Source organism: Anabrus simplex, chromosome 1 (assembly GCF_040414725.1).
Source record: "Anabrus simplex isolate iqAnaSimp1 chromosome 1, ASM4041472v1, whole genome shotgun sequence".
Lineage (NCBI taxonomy): Eukaryota > Metazoa > Arthropoda > Insecta > Orthoptera > Tettigoniidae > Anabrus > Anabrus simplex.
Genome location: NC_090265.1, coordinates 1,142,626,419 through 1,142,649,882, shown reverse-complemented (window position 1 = coordinate 1,142,649,882; position 23,464 = coordinate 1,142,626,419). Strand labels below are relative to the sequence as shown.

The 23,464-nt window shown below is 42.1% G+C and overlaps 1 protein-coding gene across 1 annotated transcript in view; it reads left to right on the top strand.

The window, feature by feature from the left end:
• The first annotated feature begins 2,378 nt into the window (after positions 1-2,378).
• The window catches only part of raw, a 248,647-nt gene continuing 227,561 nt past the window's right edge, over positions 2,379-23,464 (top strand). Inside the window, exon 1 of the mRNA XM_067137398.2 lies at positions 2,379-2,468. The gene's annotated coding sequence lies outside the window, so the exon portion shown is untranslated. The remainder of the gene's footprint in view (positions 2,469-23,464) is intronic.

Here is a 23,464-nt window from a genome sequence, read left to right as displayed (position 1 = left end):
CCATCCCGGCATTTGCTTGCTTGATGATGCTTGTTGTTTAAAGGGGCCTAACATCTAGTTCATCGGCGCTGCATTTGCCTGGAGGAGAAGTGGGAAACCACTGAAAACTACTTCGAAGATGGCTGAGGTAGGAATCGAACCCCCTCTACTCAGTTGACCCCTCGAGGCTGAGTGGACCCCGTTCCAGCCCTCGTACCACTTTTCAAATTTCGTGGCAGAGCCGGCAATCGAACCCGGACCCACGGAAGTGGCAGCTAACAACAGTAACCATTACACCACAGAAGCGGACTTGGACATTCTTACCCTGAAAATATTCTTTATGTTTGGGAAAAAGTATGTATATATATATTTGTATTAATACCGGTACTATTTTATTTCATCCTTTCCTATTCTTATTCTACTTTTTCCACACACTAGTAAAGTCATGGGTGCGAACTGTGTCACAGATATGATTTGGCCCCTTTTTACGGCTGGACGCGCTTCCTAACGCCAACCGTACACGGAGGGACGTATTCATTATTGCGTGTTCCTATGGTGGTTCGTAGTGTTGTGTGTTGTGTGAATATGAAGAGAAGTATGTTGGAACAAACATTAACATCCAGTCCCCCAGTCAGAGGAATTAACCAGACGCGAATAAAATCCCCGACCCGACCGGTAAACGAACCCTGGACCCTGCGAATCGAAGACCTCAATGCTGGCCATTCGGCCAAGGAGTCTGACATTAATGTATTTTCTTTAGGATGATTTACATAATATTGTTTATTATTTTATTATACAAGCTGAAATTGTCCGTCTCCATGGCTAAATGGTTAGCGTGCTGGCCTTTGGTCACAGGGGCCCCGGGTTTGATTCTCGGCAGGGTCGGAATTTTATCTATCATTGGTTAATTCCCCTGGCATGGGGACTTGGTGTATGTATCGTCTTCATCATCATTTCATCCTCATCACGACGCGCAGATCACCTACGGGCGTTAAATCAAAAGACCTGCACCTGGCGACTCGAAGTCCTCGGGCGCTAAAAGACATGCGCCATTTCATTTTTCATCTGAAAGTCGTACAGTAAAATTAAACCAACATTTGAAATTCAACTGTCTTTGTTTCAAAATATTTCTGTGATATTTCTTAGGAGAGGTTGAAACGTATATTACTGTAAAGATGCTGCGCAGTTAATATATTTTGGTTTGAATATGTGAAGTTCCTAAAAAGCTTTACTTTTATAAAAGTTTTTTTTTTTTTTTTTAAAGCGCTATTTGTTCGTGGCGTCGACCTGTGTAGATCTTTTGCCCCTACTTGCACCTTATGTGAGGAAACTGCGTGTATTATGTAATGGTGGAAGTGTAATGTGTTGAATGTGAGGAAAGGAATGTTAAGGACGACACAAACACCCAGTCCCCAGACCAGGGGAATTAATCATTACAATTAAAAAACTCTGACCGGAGCGGGAACCGAACCCGGGGCTGCCGGATGACATGCGGGCGCGTTGCTCCCTACACCGCGGGGCCGGACTTTGCAACTTACATGCCTACACTAAAAAAAGGTCATCTGAACCTACAAAAATATATTGAAGGACATAAATTTTTAATTTATTCTGCACCGGGCGAGTTGGCCGTGCGCGTAGAGGCGCGCGGCTGTGAGCTTGCATCCGGGAGATAGTAGGTTCGAATCCCACTATCGGCAGCCCTGAAAATGGTTTTCCGTGGTTTCCCATTTTCACACCAGGCAAATGCTGGGGCTGTACCTTAATTAAGGCCACGGCCGCTTCCTTCCAACTCCTAGGCCTTTCCTACCCCATCGTCGCCATAAGACCTATCTGTGTCGGCGCGACGTAAAGCCCCTAGCAAAAAAAAAAAAAAAAAAAAAATTATTCTGCATTGTTAAGCGAACTCTACATATCGTGACTTTAATAATTAGGCCTATAAATTAATCTCCAGAGTCTAGATCTCTGAATAACCTGTCCGCCACTGCGCTTGAAGTTCTACTGTAAGACATCTCACGTACCTGTTTAACCTTCGAATCTACGTATTAAGAAGGACCAGTCGAGGGCTTGCTTTGTTTACATCGAACTGCCACTGCTGAAGATGCCTTAACGTAAGTTAGGGTGGGCTACAAGTCACTGTTTCAGTGTAAAAAATGAGTTATACTTGTAGTCTACATTACAAATCTGACATCGTTTAAGGAAGAAACGTGCTGCTTACATAGAAGCCTGTAGAAAAAGGAACTGTGTGATAGTCGTGTCGCTGCTACGTCACAGCAGTGGCTAATTGGGATCTCTCCGTCTGTAATCAGTCCCCCTCCTCGCCCCGCACATTACTCATCTGCTGCAGTACTTAAAAGCAAGTCGCGTGCCGCCGCCATTAAACACTGCAGTACTCACAACAACAGCAGCAGCAGCAGCATGATGGGACAAGAGAAGTACGACCGGCGTGAGAAGCGTCGTCGTCAGCGACTGGAGGCTGAACTGCAACTCTGGTAAGTGTTCTAGTTTCATCGTCGGATAGTATGTCCTGCAGGCATTGAGTGTAGTGGAGAAACGATTGTGCTTTTATAGTCGGAACTGGTTCATGTTATTTGCAATCCTTCTAATTGATTACGTTTATTTATCAACTTACTATTTTAAGACGCATTGGAATGTCGCAATTCGCCTTGTAGGAGGTTCTTTGAAGTGCTAAACATCTACTATTACGAGTCTCCTGCACCCATAAATGTCACCGAGTACGATAAGTTGAATTGCCCCTCATAGTAGGCTGCTGTTATTCAATTATACAGTAGAGGTCATGGATATCAGCTTGTGACCTTGCGTATGTGTTAAACTCAGCTCACTGACTGCGTTTCCTTGAACATTGTTCATTTTGGGTCTTGGTCGAAAAAGCTCATGTACGCGAGGGAACCATTAGGAGCGCGAAGGTTCTGCACCACCTACTGGGGTTAATGCCATACATACATATTGGCCTATGCTGTAACTGCATTCATAGGGAAGTGCTGAGTATGTTGAGTATAAAATCTTACTATTTAAATTCGAATAATTTAATTAAAATATGATGACTGCCGTTTTAAGGGGCCTAACATCTAGGACATCGCCCCCTACATTTCAATATACGGTAGACCTCTGTATGTATATATCTTTCTTCCTTTCTTAATGAATCCGTTGACAGTCCACAGTTGGCTTTTCCCTCGAACTCAGCGTGGGATCCCACCTCTACCGCCTCAAGGGCAGTGCCCTCGAGCGTGAGACTTTGGGTCGGGGATACAACTGGGAATGAGGATCGGTACCTCGCTCAGGTGACCTCACCTGCTATGCGGTATTTGCCTGGAGGAGAAGTGGGAAACCACGGAAAACCACGTTGAGGATGACTGAGGTGGGAATCGAACCCCTCTCTACTCATTTGACCTCCCGAGGCTGAGTGGACCCCGTTCCAGTCCTCTTACCACTTTTCAAACTTCGGGGCAAGGCCGGTAATCTAACCCGGGCCTCCGGGCAGCCGATCACACTAACCACTTCACCACAGAAGCGGGCATGTAAATAATATAGCCTACAACACGCTTTACTGCCAACCACCACAGAAATACGCAATAGTGAATATATCCGTGCACATAGGTTAGGTGTCAGGAAGGGCATCCGGCCCTAAAACATAGGTCCAAGACAATATGAGTGACAGAGGTCACGCCCGCTACCTTACTAGGTGTGGGGGGAAACAGAAAAGAATGAGAGAGAGAGTAAAAATACTGAAATGCCTGCCAAAAGTTTCACACTGGACAAACAACAACTGTAATGTATGACCCATAATCTTCTTCTTCCTGGCCTTTTCCCCAGTTATTGAGTCACACTTGTTGATGATGTGGATTTGGTCCAGTTTTGCGGCTGGATGCCCTGCTCTATGTGGAGCGATGCATACACTATTGCATATTACTGAATTGATAGTGTGGTGCGTTGTTGGTAGATGAAGCGAAGTGAACTAAGACGAGCACAATCCCCCGTCCCCGAGCCACAGGAATTAACCATACGCAGTTAAAATCCTAGATCCGACCGGGAATCGAACCCGAGGTCCTCTGAAACAAGAGCCAGTACGCTGACCATTCAGCCAAGAAACCGGACAATGTAGGACCAATAATGTGAAAAACAAGTGGTGGTCGAGACTAGGAGACGAGCGTAAGCAATTTGTAGGAAGATTTCCTGACGTGCCAGTCGCAAGCAAGAAAATAAGTAAGTTGATCCTAAATTCATTGGAAACGAAGGGCTAGAACGGAACGAAATTTGTTGAAAACAGTATATCATTTGAGCGTTCTCAGAAATGTTTACTTGGTATGTTCAACAAAATATGCGTATCTAAAACCTCAAATCTGTATATCTATTAAATTTTAAATCTACAGTAGGACACAGCCTCAACAAGTAGAATGTTATTCACATAAAATAATAGCGGGTGTCTGTTTTTATCAAACGCATTATGTATGAGCAGCAAAATGCAACAGAGTACGCCTCTATCCATACCACAGTTGTCCGCCTCGTTTGCTCGCGAATAATAATTAAAAATTTATTCAAATGCTATAAATTTTAAGGCTCGCCGCAATGTCGAAATTTTGTCCTATAGAAGCTATCTAATGGGCCAGAAGCCAACGACACGGAGCATTCGTATTTAAACATCGTCAAACGCCACTGACATCAGCCGGCATCGAACCCACAACCTCATGAACACAAAGATTAAGATTAACCGGCAGCACCGTTAAAGGCAGTATACTTGCATATTATGTTTCATCGACCCAGAGTCAAATTCGGCGCTTTAAATAATAATAATAATAATAATAATAATAATAATAATAATAATAATTACTGCCCACCACTGTGGTGTAGTGGTTAGTATGATTAGGTGCCACCCCAGCAGGCCCGGGTTCGATTCCCAGCTCTGCCATGAAATTTGAAAAGTCGGGCGAGGGCTGGAACGGGGTCCACTCGGCCTCAGGAGGTCAGCTGAGTAGAGGGGGTTCGGTTCCCACCTCAGCCATCTTCGAAGTGGTTTACCGTGGTTCCCCACTTCTCCTCAAGGCAAACGCCGGGATGGTACCTAACTTAACTCCACGGTCGCTTCCTTCCCTCTTCCTTGTCTATGCCTTCCAATCTTCCCATTCCCCCTCCCCCAACAAGGCTCATGTTCAGCATAGCAGGTTAAGTCACCTGGGCTAGGTACTGGTCCTCCTTTCCAGTTCTAACCCCCCGACCCAAAGTCTCACGCTCCAGGACACTGCCCTTGAGGCGATAGAGGTAGGATCCCTCACTGAGTCCGAGGGAAAAGCCAACTCTGGAGAGTACGCGGATTAAGAAGGAAATAAATAAATAAATAAATAAATAAATAAATAAATAAATAAATAAATAAATAAATAAATACTGTTTAACGTACCTTCAAACACTACAGTATAAGTCTTAAGGTGGTGGGGATTTTGTTTTGAGGAGAAGTACAGTAAGCAGCCATTCTCTCTTAACTTCCGAAAACGAAGGTATCGGCAACAGAAAGAGAAGAGCTACTGTATGAAGGGCGTGAAATTGAGAGACTCCCTAGGTCTCACAAATCTAATACTCTCATGGTTGGAAGAAAACAAGAGTAGACCAAGGGAGATTCGATAGCTAGGATGAAAATGAGGCGTGTGACTCAAACACGAGCAATCAATGTCGGAATCAGCTAGTGTCAAATGAGCGCCAACCTATACTTCCAAGTTTGGACAGAAAGAGCTTTCAATCGCCTCCTAGAACGGAACGGTTAGAGGATATTCTGATTTTATTCTCAAGTTCCTATAAATCAAACAGTCGTAAGTGCCAAATGACTGTTGTGCTGTCATCCGAAACTGCTCCTTGAAGTCTTGAACACAAGAAGAGAGCGCGTAATCAATTACGGCAGGCAGCTGGTGATTGATACTCCCTCCTCGTTAGTGCCACGATTGCTTTTCTCATCAAAGTGTACGGAATAACTTATTATTATTATTATTATTATTATTATTATTATTATTATTATTATTATTATTATTATTATTATTACCGTAGAGTGTCCGCGCGTGTTAACGCGCTACGGCTACGTACGGAGCCATGCTCTGGATTCGGGAGACGAGTAGGTTCGAAGCACACCGTCAGCTGTCCTCAGAATGGTTTTCTGTGGTTTCCCATTTTCACTTCCACGCAAAATGCCGGGACAGTTCCTATTCATAGGCCACAGCCGATCCCGTCTAACTCCTTACCCAGCTCCTCGAAGAGCTTGGCGTCAGGAAGGGCACCGGCCGTAAAAGCATGCCGTATAATTTCACCTCATTTCCGACTACGTATCAAGTAACGGGACTATGGGGTATATACTGTATACATACTTTATTATTATTATTATTATTATTATTATTATTATTATTATTATTATTATTATTATTATTATTATTTGCCACTGCAGTCTGTGTGGCTGGCGCAGATTGACCTCACCGTGACCCCACTGCGGTTAACTGCTCCTCTCTTGTCTTGTTAGTTGATGTAATGGTTGCTCAACAAAAAATGCCTTACTTGTTTACTGCACAATGGAAAAGCTACAAACTGCTCTGCTATTGTAGCTTAATGTGATTCGTCCAATCTATTTATTAGAGTAGTTGACTGTCAACTGCGGCCAGCTGCTGCAGGCAGGCGAGGGCCAATGCTGCCTCTCACGGTAAGGAAACATGTCGTTTACATGACCGTGATGACGACGATTATTATTATTATTATTATTATTATTATTATTATTATTATTATTATTATTATTATTATTATTATTATTATTATTATTATTATTAGAGCTTCACAAAGTACTTTAAAGCGTGTCTACCTTTGTGTTCATTTTGCTTTCAGGGGCCTATGACCTAGCTATTAAGCCCCTTTAAACAACAAACATCATCATCATCATCATCATCATCGTTATCGTTTTGCTTTCATCATTCCAGCGGGGGCTTCTTTTCTTCCGGTAGCTGTATTGCTGTCCGCCCCTGTGGTGTAGTGGTTAGTGTGATTAGCTGCCACCCCTGGAGGCCCGGTTTCGATTCCCGTCTCTGCCACGAAATTTGTAAAGTGGTACGAGGGCTGGAACATGGTCCACTCAGCCTCGTGAGGTCAACTGACTAGAGGGAAGTTCGATTCCCTCCTCAGCCATCCTCGAAGTGGTTTTCCGTGGTTTCCCACTCCTCCTAACTTAAGGCCACGGCCACTTCCTTCCCTCTTCCTTGTCTATCCCTTCCCCCGCAAGGCCCCTGCTCAGCATAGCAGGTGAGGCCGCCTGGGAGAGGTACTGGTCCTCCTCCCCATTTTTATCCCCCGACCCAGAGTCTCATACTCCAGGACACTGCCCTTGAAGCGGTAGAGGTGGCATCCCTTGCTGAGTCCGAGGGAAAAGTCAACCCTGGAAGGTAAACAGATTAAGAAAGAAAGAAAGAAAGAAAGAAAGAAAGAAAGAAAGAAAGCTGTATTGCTCGTATGAGAATTTTGGGTCTAGAAGGATTCTGAGATCCTTTAATAATTTCGATGTCGTACCTTCCTCTCAAAAATCAGTCTTTCCGATCCATAGAGATCTAGGCCCTACCTGTTTTATTTGTTGTTGTTGTTGTTGTTGTTGTTGTTGTTGTTGTTTGAGTGATCAATCCATAGATTAGTTTGATGCAGCCTTGGTCTATCCCTACCGTTCTTACCACCTACACTTCCCTCAAAAACCAACTGGACAAGTCCTGGGTGTCGTAAGATGTGTCCAATCATTCTACCTCTTCATCTCGTCAAATTTAACTAAATCGATCTCCTCTCACCAATTAGACTCGGTATTGCTTCATTCTCGGTAAGATCTACCCATCTCACCTTCAGCATCCTTCTGTTATACCACATTTCAACAGCTTCTATTCCCATTCTTTCTGGGCCAGTTACCGTCCACGTTTCACTTCCATACAATGCCACGCTCCAGAAGAACGTTTTCAAAAACATATTTCTGATTATAATATCCATGTTCGAAGTGAGCACATTTCTTTTCTTAAGAAAGCTCTTCCTTGCTTGTGCTAGTCCGCATTTTAAGTCCTCCTTACTTCTGCCATCGTAAGTTATTTTACTACCCAAGTAACAATATTCACCTACTTCCTTTAAGACTTCATTTATTTCCTGCATCACCTGACTTCGTCCGACTGCTCTCCATTACTTTTGTTTATGGACTTGCTTCTTTTCATATTGTACTCCTTCTCCAAGTCCGGCTCCATGGCTAAATGGTTAGCGTGCTGGCCTTTGGTCACAGGGGTCCCGGGTTCGATTCCCGACAGGTTAATTTCGCTGGCACTGGGGCTGGGTGTATGTGTCGTCTTCATCATCATTTCATCCTCATCACGACGCGCAGGTCGCCTACGGGGTCAAATCAAAAGACCTACACCTGGCGAGCCGAGCATGTCCTCCCGGCACTAAAAGCCATACGCCATTTCACTTTTTCCTTCTCCAAGACTCTGTCCATACCATTCACCAATTACTGCCGATCATCTGAAGACTCAGATAAATAACAGTATCATCGGCAAATCTCAGAGTTTTGATTTCCTGTCCTTTTATTATGATTCCCTTTCCAAATTCTTCTTTGATTTCCTTTACCACCTCTTCTACGAATATATAAACATTGAAAATGAGAGGGGACAAAGTGCAGTCTTGCCTCACTTCTTTCTGGATTGCTGCTTCTTTTTCAAAGCTCTCGATTCTTATCACTTCAGAATGAATTTTTGTACAGATTGTAGATAATTCTTCTGTCTCGGTATCTGATACCGATCACCTTATATCCACAGCCTGTTTCCAGTTATTCGACCGGATCAGGAATGGAATGAATGAAGACCCCATCTAGCGGCGAGGATAGGAATTGTGCCGGCTGCCGAAGCCTGTCATACTCCTCTGGGGCAATGATTAACGACTAGCAGATGAAATGAAATGAAATGGTACTGGAGGGCGTTGCTGAAATGAAAGATGACAGGAAAGACCGGAGTACCCAGAGAAAAACCTGTCCCGCCTCCACCTTGTTCAGCACTAATCTCACATGGCGTGGCGGGATTTGAACCACGGAACCCAGCGGTGAGAGGTCTGCGCGCTGCCACCTGAGCCACGGAAGACCTCCCGATCACCTTCAGAATTTCAAATAGCTTGGTCAACGTTATCTAATGTAATTTCTAGGTCTACACGAACGCCACGTACATGGGCCCCTAAGATGAGACATAAAGTTAGGATTGTTTCGCGTGTTCCTACATTTCTTCTGAAACTAAATTGATCTTCTTAAAATTCAGTTTCAACCTGTCTTTCCATGCTTCTCTAAATAATATGTGTTAAAATTTTGCAGGCATAGATAGATAAAGAATGGGTGAACCCTGCCTTCGCAGGGCTCCACACGTAGGTCTGTGAAGTAGGCATGAGATACTAAACTAATGGTATGGTAGTTTTCATACTTGTCAGCACCTGCTTTCTTTGGAATAGGTATAACAACGTTCTGTCTAAAATCGGATGGCGCTTCTATATCATAGTACATCTTACACACTTTTCTTAAATTTGCTTTATGTCGCATCAACACAGATAGGTCTTACGGCGATGATGGGTTAGGAAAGGGATAGAAGTGCGAAGGAAGTGGCGTGGCCTTAATTAAAATATTGCCCCAGGTTCGAACCCACTATCTCTCGAATGCAAGCTTATAGCTGCGCGCCCCTAACCGCACGGCCAACTCGCCCAGTCTCGTACACACTGAATGGAATAATTTCGCCGTACTGGTTTCTCCTAAGTCAGTCAGTAATTCTTAGGACACGTCATCAATTCCAGGTGCATTGTTCCTCTCTAGATCTCTCAAAGCTCTGTCGAATTCTGACCTCAAAATTGGGTCTCCTATTTCATCAACATCAACAGCCCTTCTCGTTCCTGAACCATATCATCTACATCATTACTTTGATACAATTGTTAGATATATTCTAGCAATATTTCTGCCTTGTCTTCCCTATAAATGCTCTTAATATTCATACACCTAGTTGTTCTTTCTCCAAAGGTTTCCTTGATTTTCCTGCAAGCAGCGTATACCTTTCCTAGGACCATACATCCTTCAACACCTTGAACATCCTTGCACTTCTCTTTCAGCCATTCTCCCGTAGCTGTCTTGCACTTTCTGTCTACTTCATTATTTAATCGCCTGTTTTCATTTTCTGCCCACCTCATTTTTTGCATTCTTGTACTTCTGTCGTACGTCTGTCAGGTATAGTATCTTCTGAGTTACCCATTGATTCTTAGTTGATCTTTTCTTTCTTCCTAACCTTTCAGCAGCCCGACTGGCCGCATTCTTCACGACTGTCCGTTCTTGCTCTACTATGTTTCCTTTCGCCTTTTCATTTAGTCCTTGTGCAACATGTTCCTTGAAATATTCCGTCACACTTTATTCTTTCAACTTGTCTTCTAGATCCCATCTCCTTGCACTTTCCTTTCTTCAATTTCTCCAACCTCATATGCATTTCATGTCGAATAAGTTGTGGTCAGAGTTCGCGTCTGCGCCTGGGAAAGTCTTGTAACCCAACACCTGGTTTCTGTGCTTAAACATAACGAAGTATATTTGGTAAGTTCCAGTGTCTCCAGTTCTTGTTAACGTATACAGCCGTCGTTTGTGGCGTTTGAACCAAGTATTAACGAGTACTAAATTATGGTCGGTGTAAAATTCAACCAGCCGACTTTCTTTTCCATTCCTTTGTCCCAATCCGAATTATTCTACTGCATTACCTTCTCTTCTTGGCCTACCACTGCATTCCAGTCTCTCATCACAATTAGATTCTCATCACCTTTCACATACTGTATTAAATTTTCTACCTCTTCATATGAAGACTTGGAAGTATAATGGGCCAATCTACAAAAATCTATATTTTCTTTCTTTTCCTTAAAGTGTGCTATAAATCAACCGTTATTTAAATATATAATGGGTCAAGTCAATTTGGACCTGGAAGTAGTTCCGAAACGTTTCCAAAGATTCCGCTTGAGGCATGGTACATCTATGTCTGAAGTGGGCTTTTGTGCTGTTCAGTGTTCGTCAGTTTAGTTGTAATGAACATCTATGCCATTAGAGTAACCTATTCAAAATCAGGATTTAGTGTGTTTTTCACCTTTCCAGATGGTTCGGGTAACATAGTGAAAGTGTGTAAACATTTATGGGAAATTTTGCAGTGAGCATAAACTCTTCTTGAGGGAAAGAGTTAACATGCTCGATTATGTGTTGAGTATTATTCTCTGTGTATTTTCTGTTGTGGACTTCATGGCTTCGGTTCTCGGTGTAACATTACCCTTCTTTTAACGAATAAAAAGGAGTCTCTGTACGCCTTTTTGTCATTCCAAGAGGTAGGTAAGGTAAGGGTTATTCTGCCCGAAGGCAGGTCCGAACCTCCGCAGAGGTGTTCCTGAGCCGGAGTTTACGTGCGGTAGGGTGGCCAGTTCCTTTCCGCTCCTCCATTCCCTTACCCCCACCAACAGCGCGTGGCAACCCATCCAACTCCTGACCACGCCCAATGTTGCTTAACTTCGGAGATCTCACGGGATCCGGTGTTTCAACACGGCTACGGCCGTTGACTCATTGCAAGAGACCCCATAAATATGAACTAAGAAGAAGAGCGATTTGCAGGATATGATGTACTACCTGAAGAATGAAAGTAAACCTTTTCACGAAAACCTTCTGACGAAAACCTTCTGCAGTAATATTAATTCAAGTATTGGACATTTTGGCAGAATAACGGTGCAGTCAAAAACTTGACTGCTAGTAATTTGCTTTCTTTGTTTTTATAAGCAGTTTATTATTGATTAATTAAAAATATAGTTTGTTAAGTTTTGCTTGTACGTAACAAAAACTAATCTGTTTGTATTATTATTATTATTATTATTATTATTATTATTATTATTATTATTATTATTATTCATTTCCATCCGATATGTTCTACTCATAACATAGCCCATTATATTCCGCAGTCCTGCAGCACAAAGCCACATTTCACACTGCTTGGCTTTTAATATTTTTTCATGGTTTTGAATGTGTGCTCAATAAAAAGTAACATGATAAATATGTATCATTATGGTTACCGTACTTTATCTAATAACATGTTGAAAAGTACATCCTGAGAATATGAAACGAGTTACACAGAAAAACTCATTTTTCTCAATTTTCTTTTTTTTTCGCTTGGTTTTCACTATGCTGGTCGTAGTAGCTTACCCACTGCCCTATTTCCTTATGCATTATTAAACCAACTCCTGCATTTTCTCTTTTGATTTTGTGTTGATAATTCAAATCAGTCAATCAGTCAATATTGATCTGCATTTCAGATAGTCGTCCAGGTGGCAGACTCCCTATATGTTGTTTTCCTAGCCTTTCCTTAAATGATCACAAAGGATTTGGAAATGTATTGAAAGTCTCCCTTGGTAAATTATTCCAATCCCTAACTCCCGTACATATAAACGAATATTTGCCCCAATTTTTTCTCTTGAATTCCAACTTTATCTTCATATTGTGATCTCTCCTACTTGTAAAAACGCCATTCAATTAAAAACACAATTCTGGATCTGAACAAAAATCCTGCTTCACGTACTTCACTTATACCAACTACATCTAACTTCAGTCTACCCAATTCCCTTTTCATATTCTCTACCTTCCACACAAATTAGACTATAACATTCCACGCTCCGACTTGCAGGATGTCAGTATCCATCTACATGATGGTTGTCCCCTCTCGTGTAGTCTCCACCCGGAGAACTGAGTGGGGGGTCATTTTACCTCCGTAATATTTTACCCGGGAGGAATCCTTCATCACTACATCATTCATCCATTCACACAGACACAGCTGCATGTCCTCGGGAGTTAGTTACGGTTGTAGATTATTATTATTATTATTATTATTATTATTATTATTATTAATTCCGTATCTAATTGAGCATCTATGGACTGCATGATGATAACCAGTTTCATTTCAGTATGTAGATTTTGTTCTTCTTCCAGGTCTGAGAACCTGCCAGGACTTCTTGAGCCAATCAGTCAAACACTTCTTGAGCTCCGTGTTTGGGGTATTCAATCTTAAAACCTTCATAACTATTCACCATCGATCTAATTTGACCTTGTCATTAATTTTACGTTCTGGGATACCGATCTGTCTCAAATCCTTTTCACATTCCTGAGACCACCTCGGCCTTACTGACTTCGATTTCATTATATTCCATATTATTTTCGTTAATCGGTCATCTAATATCCTGAAAATGCTCCCGTAGAATAGCAGTGCTTTGTTCTCAATCGATGCTGTGATTGGTTCTATCTTGCTGTACACCTCTTCATTAGACCTCGATCGTACCTGGCCATTGATCCTTCTATTAAGCAGGTAATCTCCAATGTTGCCTGTTTCGATTTGACTTACTTGTCCCTGTTTATTCATGGCTTCAGGCTTTCTGATGCATATAATCTGTGCGTTTTAACAGCTATGTTGTAGTGCCTGAACGTGGCTCCTATATTCATTGTCCTTTTGTTGTAATTGTTTTTCATGAGATGGTATGCCCGGTCTAAATTCCATGTGCTTCCTCTTCTAACCCATCCAGAAATCTGAAATATTTTGTCTCGTCTAATCTTCCCATACTTGGTGATCATCCAGCCTGGTGCATCCCTGGTGTTCGTCATATACAGAGTGTACCAACAAAGTACGGCCAAACGCTCACGACACATTCCTCATAAGTAGGAAAAGAGAATATATTATATTTCCATGTTAGAAGTAACTTTCTAAAACTCTACATGGTAGATCAATCACGGAAAACACACAGGAATAGAACGTACCAGCATATTACATGAAACACGTTCTTACACAAAATTTTCAAAATACCTTCCGTTAGAATTGATACATGCCATCAGCGCATCCAGTATTTATTTTATTTTTATTTTTACTTTTTTTTCAATTTGCTTTACGTCGTACCGACACAGATAGGTCTTATGGCGATGGTGGGCTAAGTAAGGGCTACATGATAAGTTTTAGTTTATCCTCGGTTTGAAAACGTGTCAGGTTATTTTATGCATTTTCCTTTTTGTTTCTATATTTTCGTATAATAATTGATAAATTTCATTTACAGTGGCAGTTAGTTACAGCAAAAGGGACCTCGGGTCCTACTTGTAATTAACTTTAAATTAATAAAATTTTAATTTCTGATATTATTTCTTTATTTACTGTCATATTTAACTTTTTGGTCTTTTATGGTAGACTTCATCGATTCCAATCAAATGACACCTCACTTTTCTGCGCACGACATCTACACGTGACTGCCAAAAACATAACTTAAATGGGCGTCCATCTTGTGATGACGTAATGTGTATTCCAACAGTTACCGTGGCCACGACTTGTACATTCATCCTCGTACTTTAGAATAATATACATAAACATTCCTGCATACGTAATTTTTGTTGAGTTATAATAAGTTTCTCTGTTAAAAGAAAAGCGTCACATCGATTTTTCGCCGGAAATTCCTGACCCCATTTTGAATAAAGTTTCATATCCGAATATTATCTTATAACTAAACTTAAAAATGATGGTTTTTAACCAAGATATACATTATAACCTACATACAGATGAAATGGTACATTATAAAGACCGGTATGAAATACAACATCTTTACAGTCCAATCCGGTGTCTATACTTAGGCCTAAACGTGAATACGTGCCACGAGATTGGGAATAAAGAGCTATAGCGACATTTTTTCGAGTGAATATGATGGAACCCGCGGTAAACCACCCTAAGGAAAGGTGTCGGTATCGGTGTGCCTAACGAATGGCGTTAATAGCGTCACTTATATTTCTTCTACTTTTCATCCAGTCAAAGCTAAAGACAAAATTGACACCGGCCGATGTAGGTAACAAACTTGTCCTATCCTCTACTAGGTCAAATAATACATTGTAGACACTAAAGCTGGATCTGCTCAGCAGAGGCATAATGTATTCTCTTAATTGCAATTTAAAAAATAACTGTTCTAATATTTCCTTTATTTGCTAGCACATTTTAACTTTTTGATGTTTTATGATAGACTTCATCAATACTAATCAAATGATACCTCACTTTATTATTCTCTCAGGACTCGGAAGACAAAAACAAAGGAAGAAAGAAAGAAAGAAAGAAAGAAAGAAAGAAAGAAAGAAAGAAAGGATTACTCGCAACGATGGTGTAAACACCATAGCGCCACTAATTATCGTGCATAGTAAAATGCTTATCTTTAAAACCCCACATCCTGTTGACGTAAAAGTCACTCGAAGTAGATTTCCACAAGAAACTGTTCCTCGTCAGAGAAAATATTGAACTTACCTTGGAGCTCTGATTATTTCAAATAAAACATTCCCTCCCATTTTTATAGTGTTATCTGGAGGATCACACTGAAAATTTACACGAAAATCACCCGTTATAATTAATCCGATTAGTATATTGGCACTACTACTACTGCTCCTGCTGCTAAGGGCATAATATGGTGGCTAAAGGAATACACAAAAACACAGCATACAGACAGAATAGGGATGAGGATAAATGTTTTCTATGTACTAAAGTATTGGGATGAGCACATAAAAGTCTGTTTGGAGACAAGGGAACTTAAAGAGATATTTATGGATGAGGAAGATCTGAGGAAAATTGATAACGAAATTCTGTTTATCTTCTTCTTTTCCTACCGACTTTTCCCACACATATGGGGTCTCGATTGCGAACTGCGTCGAACATGTGGATATGGCCATGGATGCCCTTCCTGACGCCAACCCTATATGGAGGGATGTAAGTACTATTGCGTGTTTCTGTGGTGGTTCGTAGTGTGGTACGTTGTCTGAATATGATGAGGATAGTGTTGGGACGGACACATACACCCAGTCCCCACGCCATAAAAGTTAATTAGAAGCGATTAAAATCCCCGACCCGGCCGGGAATCGAACCCGGGACCCTCAGAACCGAAGGTCAATACCCTGACCATTCGGACAACGAGTAATAAAATTCAGTTGTATACGACTGTAAATTTATTAAACGGGGAGTGGATGAAACTGAGAAGAATTGTAAAATAATTCGACATTTATTAAGGTGATGTGAGGAAGTAAATGTATAGAGGAAAAGTATTGATGTATGCTAACTTTGTTGAAGTCTAGAGCAATTAGGTACGTAGATTATAGTTATAGCATAAAATTAATGTACCATCGTATTCAAATTAATTTGCATGTTTGGACAATATAATACTAACATTCACTTGAGGTGTCGAACGTAGTTGGGAGGGACTGAGGATTATTACTTTAGTGACCTTCACTTTGGTGGATCGCGTTTCCGGTGTATCCGATGGACCCCTATAGTAAGTTCGAGAAGTTTCATGCCTTTACAATTAATGCCTTTTTTTCAGGCCATCCCTTCTCAGTTCAATATCTGATCACCCACAGGTGTTAAATTCTGGTTAATGATATTTTGCTAACACTATTTATTTTTCCTTTTTAAATTATGCTGTATGGTATTAAAATTGGATGTATCAAATCATAAGAAAGATTACTGTAAGCAATGCCCACTTCCTAATCTGTGGTTCGATCAATAAATAAATAAATAAATAAATAAATAAATAAATAAATAAATAAATAAATAAATAAATAAATAAATAAATAAATAAATAAATAATAATCTGCATTTAGGGCTACCGCCCAGCTGGCTTTTATAAAACGTTTTCAAAAAACTTGAAAATGTATCCTAATCTGTGGTTCGATCAATAAATAAATAAATAAATAAATAAATAAATAAATAAATAATAATCTGCATTTAGGGCTACCGCCCAGCTGGCTTTTATAAAACGTTTTCAAAAAACTTGAAAATGTATCGAACATGTCCCTGGATAATTTATTTCAATCCCTTACTCCTCGTACTATAAATGAATATTTACCCCAATTTGTCCTCTTGAATTCCAACTTACCGGGCGAGTTGGCCGTGGGGTTAGGGGCGCGCGGCTGTGAGTTTGCGTCCGGGAGATAGTGGGTTCGAATCCCATTGTCTGCAGCCCTGAAGATTGTTTTCCGTGGTTTCCCAATTTCACACCAGGCAAATGCTGGGGCTGTACCTTAATTAACGCCACGGCCATTTCCTTCCCACTCCTAGCCCCTTTCTATCCCATCGTCGCCATAAGATCTGTCTGTGTCGGAGTGACGTAAAGCAACTTGTAAAAAAATTGTACTAGTAGTACTACTACTATATTTCTTTCTTTTACGTTCCGCTAACTACACTAGTGTCCAAACGTTAAGCATAATCACTAAACGAGGCCATACCGCCTGATAGGAATGTCAGACGGATTGCTGAACAAACGGAAGCTGACTCACACACCATAAGTTACACAACTTGTCCAAAAAACTGTCAGAAAGTTCTGATAGCTAAGGTACACCTTTGACAACAACACAAAATTTGGCGATGTCTTCCCCAACAAAATATGCCGTTAATAGGGTGCATGGTTACCCCTTATGCCGGCCCCGTGGTGTAGGGGTAGCGTGCCTGCCTCTTACGCGGAGGCCCCGGGTTCGATTCCCGGCCAGGTCAGGGATTGTTACCTGGACCTGAGGGCTGGTTCGAGGTCCACTCAGCCTACGTGATTATAATTGAGGAGCTATCTGACGGTGAGATAGCGGCCCCGGTCTCGAAAGCCAAGAATAACGGCCGAGAGGATTCGTCGTGCTAACCACACGACACCGCGCAATCTGCAGGCCTTCGGGCTGAGCAGCGGTCGCTTGGTAGGCCAAGGCCCTTCAAGGGCTGTAGTGCCATGGGGTTTGGTTTGGTTTGGTTACCCCTTATGGCCACACATGCTTCGCAGCGACGTGACATACTCTCTATCAGATGGTCCAAGAGCTCTTGTGGCAGTCGATCCCATTCCTCCGAAAGGGCAATGCGAAGTTCTTGGAGGGTCCTTGGTGAAGGAAGACGCCTCCCCAATGCATCTCAGGCATCTCGCTGGCCAGTCCATGCGACGAATGTCTTCCCCAGCCAGAAATGCATCCAACAGAGCAGCGTGGTGCGGTCGGGCATTGTCGTCCATTAAGAGGAAGTTTGGACCAACCGCACCTCTGAAGAGTTAAGCATGTGATCTCAGTACCTCATCCCTGTATCTCCGAGCGTTAACAGTGTTCCTCGGACCACCCATGAAGATGTTCAGGGTCGTACGCCACCACCACCATACTGGTCCCGTTCCACGATGTTATTATGGTTTTATCGGCTACCTGGTCCTCTCCAGATTAATGTGCGACGGAAATCGTTCTGCAAACTGAAGCGTGATTCATCTGCGAAGAGCACATGCCTCCATTCATTCATGGTCCAGTTTGGATGTTGACGGCTCCACAGTAAACGGGCCCGTCTCTGTGCTGGAGTGAGTGGGACACACACCGCTGGACGTTGGACAAACAACCCTGCTGTTCTGAGCCTCCGGTACACAGTTTGCCGGGAAACGGCAAGCTCCGCCGACAATTGTTTTGCAGGTGCACTCGTATTGTGTCGGGCGGTTAAGGCCAAATATCGGTCCTGCTGTGAGGTGGTTACCCTTGGTCGACCTGGTACTCGCCTACGACTAACATCTCCTGTGTCTCGAAATCGTCTCCAAAGCCTGGAAATGACACTTTGTGGCACATTCAAGGATACGGCGACTTCGGTCTACGTCTGGCCTGCTTCCAGACGGCCGAGTATTCTACCCTGCAAAACGGGGTCCATACAGCGTCGTTGTGCCATTATGTTGTCACGGTCACCACGAGGCTACACTCCGCACACTATAACAGTCAAACACGACTGAGGAAATATGGGGCGCAGGCACTGGCTGTGCTTACCTTGCGGTTACGCCGCTAGTCAAAGCAGGGAATACTCCTTTCCTATACAGAGCGAACACGTAATGTTTGGTAGGTGCATATGTCGTGCGATTTGCGGTCTATTTCCTGTTGCCCTGCTTACTCGTAACTTATGCTTAACTTTTGGACACTAGTGTACTTTTACGATTTTCAGAGACGATGAGGCACCGGAGCTTTATACGTGACACGAGATAGGCGGATCTGAGCATCTTCAAACACCACCGAATAAAAAAGGCCAACCAGGCACCAGTGGGATGTTGTGGGTTCGGACCCCACTGGTTTCCGGTTTGCCATTATTATTCTGTTCTTTACATCCCTTCGATACGTACTAGGGCCTATATGTACTGAACACGACCTAATACGTTGAAAGTTTATTTCAAGTCTCAGTTCACCCGGAAGAACGTGGGTTTGAATTCCCATCAGGAAGTCGAAAAATTTAAGAAAAGTTATTTGCACTTTCGGAGGTGCATATGGTCCTGAGGTTCACACAGCCCACACCAAAAATGAGTACCAGGTTAATTGCTAGGGGCAAAGGCGGCCGGGCGTAGAGCTAACCACTCTACCCCATCAAGTTGCGAGGTTACGGATAGTGGAAGCCTTTACATTCCACCTCTCCAAGGACCTTGATGGTCTGTCTGGAGATTTCCTTGCTTTGCTTTGCTTTGCTTTGCAGTACGGTCGTGAAAATTAAATATTCAGTATTCAAAATTCAATAATCATTGAAACATATCTTGATTATTCCAGTTCTTAAATTCATTCATTCATTCATTCATTCATTCATTCATTCATTCATTCATTCATTCGTTCATTCATTCCTTCATTCATTGTCTCATACTCGTTAACCAGTAACTGCTCACTTGACTAGCAAGTCAAATGCCATAATGGACACTCGACAAAGAGTATATTATCCAGTTCGTCATTCAAAAGAATGTCTGAGTGTTCCTATTTGCGTTAAGCTGACAAATACATGACGAAAAACTACTTGACCGCTTACTTGACTTGGCAGACACTTGCTTACAGATCGTGATGTCACACATGAGTTGACTCCTATAGATTCTTGATATTTCTCATTTCCATAGCCAGCTCAGACCAAGGACATGGCCGGCCGGAAGTAGCGTGCATTCTTCACAAACTACTACCTGGAGATGAACGCGCCAACGGTTCCACTTACCTGGAGAGTGTGGGAGGCAAACTGCTAAACAGGTTGATGGAGTACTCAATCTGAGGAAGAGTGTCTTCAACATTTTGCTGTGAACTTTTTTATACCCAGCAGTCTTACTTTAACACCGCTCTTACTTGCGTACTAACGAATAAGTCTAATTTCTAGATTTCTAAGGTCATGAGGAGAGGAGGTCGTGGTGAAAACAGGTCGAACCTTCCCGTCGAATACCTGTTGTATAAGCGTAGTTGTAATTCTGGACACGTTTACGCTATAGATTGTGACAAAAAGGAGACTTAACGGATTTGCAACATAGTTGAATTCTACACAATCAAATCTCAAGCTAGCAAGCAAGTAAATACACCTTCTATGCGCTATGCTAGTGGTTTGTATTAGGCCACTCTAACACAGAAAGGTTTTCGGCGAATCTGAAATAGGAAATGGGTAGGACTAAGAATGTAGCGATTGTATTCATAATTCATGTGCAACCCCGGTGTGAAATCAAAGAAAACCATTTTCAGGGCTGTAGACGGTGGAGTTCGAACCCACCACCGTGAGTGGCCGACAGTTGAGGCTCCGCTTACTTTGTTACAGTTCCTCTAAGCAGCCTTAAATTCGTGACATGACCCAGGATCCAATCCAGGTCAAGAGGGCGTTAGGATATTGGCCACTATGTCACTCCGAGTAAGCTGGTCGGAATCTAACAACGGTTGGCCTTGGAAAGTGAGCCAGGTAAATAAAACAAAGAAGCCTAGCACAAGTATATGGAAAAGTCAAGCGCGGCTAAGGCCTCTTGTTTGTTACATCTCGCCAGTTGTGACCCGTGATAATTATTGTTATATATTTTATTTTATTTATTGTTAGTGGTTTCCCTGACGGGACTAGGCCTGGAAATAAAACGTCCATAGGCTTAATTGAAGTACAGTCCTAGCCAGCATTTATTTAGTATGAACATAGGAAACCACGGAAAACCGTATTCAGGGCTGCCGGTAGTTGGGATCGAACCCACAATCTCCCGAATCCAAGTTAACAGCTGCACGGCCCGAAACGAGCAGTCATCACACTGGGTTGAAGAAGAAGAAGAATCCTAGCTGAATGGCTCGGAAAATAGAAATGGTCGCCTTCTGAAATCAAGTTTCGCGTTCGATCCTGGCTAAGTCTGGTGGTATCTGAAGAAGCTTTATACGCTTGTGTCGTGTCAGTGATTTTTTGGTGCATAAAAAACTCCTGCGGGACAAACTTTCAACGCCTTGGCGAGTGAGACATAAAACAAATAACAGTAGTAGTATAATTCTTTAACGTGCCGGTAACAAACAAAAACACGTTGTTGTCTATTTTAAATACCTTTACATTCTTCAGCCTAAGCTGAACCAATTACCTTCGGATTATACGATCAATGATTCAAATCTCGGTCACTCCATGTGAGATTTGTGCTGGACAGAGCGGAGGCGGGACAGGTTCTTCTCCGGGTACTCCGGTTTTCCCTGTCATCTTTCATTCCAGCAACACTCTCCATTATCATTTCATTGCATCAATCAGTCATTAATAATCACCTTGGGAGTGGCGACCCCATTGTAATACTAGCCTATATATGTTTCATTCATTACACTCCTGACCCGATCTCAGATTGGAAAACAGGTTGTAGGTTTTCATTTTCATATAAGATCAATGACTAACAGACTGCACCACTAATATCAGCCTATGAGGATATATTTTTAAGCTACGAAATGGAATTCTCTTCCACCGTGTGCTTTAATTCACTTTCCTACAAAAGTGGCCATATGCATCTCCTTCGTAATCCTAATCGTTTTCCAGAAAAACGCTTTTACGTGTTAAAGCACGTGTCCCAAGGCACTCACCCGTCGAACATTTCACAGGTAAGGATGAATGGCGCCTACTGGCCTCAGACAATCCTACAAACTTGCAAATTTCTATGCCTTTTATTCTCGAAGATACTTTTGTCTGGACAGTGCGTAAAGGAACTTATTATTATTATTATTATTATTATTATTATTATTATTATTATTATTATTATTATTATTATTATTATTATTGCAGTATTTAATGTTGTTGTTGTTATACACTAATCTTTTCATCTGTCGGTAACTCGTTCTTTAATCTCCAGACCCTACGACGCACATAATGTAATCATGATGTGCAGCAGAAGACATTCCAGATTTGTTTCATAGCCACTGGTTAGCCTCACCAGCTGTCAGACACGCCGTCACTCCCGAGGTTATGCAACGTGCCAGACACTAACTCCATGTGTACTCACAGTTAAAAAGCAAGTCCTGTAATCGTATCCACAGTAACGGCAGAATGGGCTTTGTTATTCATTTACGGCCATTCTCTCGTAGCGAATTGCAGTTATCATTCAATCTACAAAGAATATAAACTTTTAGATTGAGACGACATGTATCACAGTTCTTACCCGTGCATATGCCAGTATTTTAGGCTACATCCGTCACTGACGGCTCAGATTTGGCTGCGCGTGTCAACGAGCTACGGCTATGGAGCCAACCTCTGCATTCGGGAGACGAATGGGTTCAAATCTCGTCTTCGGCTGTCCTGAGAATAATTTTCCGTGGTTTCCCGTTTTCACATCGAGGTAACTACAGGGACAGTTCCTATTCTTAGGCCACAGTCGATTTCTTTCACCTCGTTAGCCACTTTCATTTATCGTCGTTCATCTTGATTAGATTCTTAAATGACATCACCGTCAGGAAGGCATCCGGCCGTAACCGAGCGAGCTGGCCGTGCGGTTAGGGGCGTACAGCTGTGAGCTTGCATTCGGGAGATTGTGGATTCGAAGCCCACTGTCGGCAGCACTGAAGATGGTTTTCCGTGGTTTCCCATTTTTACTCCAGGCAAATGCTGGGGCTGTACCTTAATTAGGGCCACGGCCACTGCCTTCCCACCGCTAGCCCTTTCCTATCCCCTCATCGCCCTAAGACCTGTCTGTGTCGGTGCAACGTAGAGTAATTTGTAATAAAAAATCATTTGGCCGAACAGATATGCCATATAATTTCATCTCACCTCATCCCCGATCTCGAACGCTGACCCCGAATCGGAAACTACAGTTACAATCTTTAGGGAATAGTGGTGAACTCCGATTTCTAACTCTTCAAACCACTGAAGTGCTTACCGTGAAATAATGTAAATCTGTATATACAGGTTGAAATTGAGATGTTCGAAATATTTAGAAGCTGGGTGAAGCGACATGATGTTCATGTCAGCGTTTCTTCCTACATTTCTTAAAAACTATTTGTTTTAAATGAAATTATTTTATACTATTTAAATTATCTTTCTTTGCATATAGAAAAATACGGATGTGTGAACTGTTTACTCAGGCTAATACGAAAATTGAAGATCTCCAATTTCTTCCTAAGAGTTCCGAATTTATTTCAAATTCACCTTGCATGTAAATTTTACGTACCCTCAATAAGTTTCTTTCTAAAGAT